Genomic DNA, 722 nt, shown 5'->3' with positions numbered 1-722 from the left:
ACGCAATCAGAGGAATGGTCTCTGAGTCAAGCCCAGAACTACAGGCATGATGGTGACAAGAGCAGCTATGCTCTGACCTGGGCCTTTTGTGGACAGTAACTTGAAGCTGATCCTCTTTCAATCCCACTTGTAGATGTTATTCTCTCCCATCTGACTGGAGTCCAGGATAAAGGCAGAGTTCTTTTGTTTGTGTGTTTATTTTTTGGTACTGGGGATTGCATTCATGGGTGCTTTACCATGAGCCACATCCCCAATCCTTTTTTAAGTTGCTTAGGGCCTCACTAAATTGCTGAGGTTGGCCTCAAACTTGCAATCCTCCTACCTCTGCCTCCTGAGTCTCTAGGATTACAAGCCTGTCACTGCACCCAGCTTTTTGGTTCATCTTACTGTAAAATAAGAAGATGCATTGGTGGGCATAGTGACACACGCCTGTAATCCCAGCAACATGAGAAGCTGAGGCAGGAACATGGCAAGTTTGAGGCCAGCCTCAGCAACTTAGCAAGACCCTGTCTCTAAAAATAATGAGCAGGTTGCGGGAGGCGGGGGGGGGGGGTGTGTTCTAGGGGTATAGCTCAGTGGCGGAACATCCCTGGGTTTATCCTCAGTACTGCAAAACAATATACCAACATAGTCCCACAGAATGCTAACATAAAGAGTAAAGAAAGAAGCAACTTTAAATTTCTGTAATCCATTTTATTCATGTAGAGAGATGTGTACAGAAA

This window comes from Spermophilus citellus (assembly GCF_964194105.1).
Source record: "Spermophilus citellus genome assembly, chromosome: 3".
In the NCBI taxonomy this organism is placed as follows: Eukaryota; Metazoa; Chordata; class Mammalia; order Rodentia; family Sciuridae; genus Spermophilus; species Spermophilus citellus.
This window is presented reverse-complemented; position numbering follows the sequence as displayed.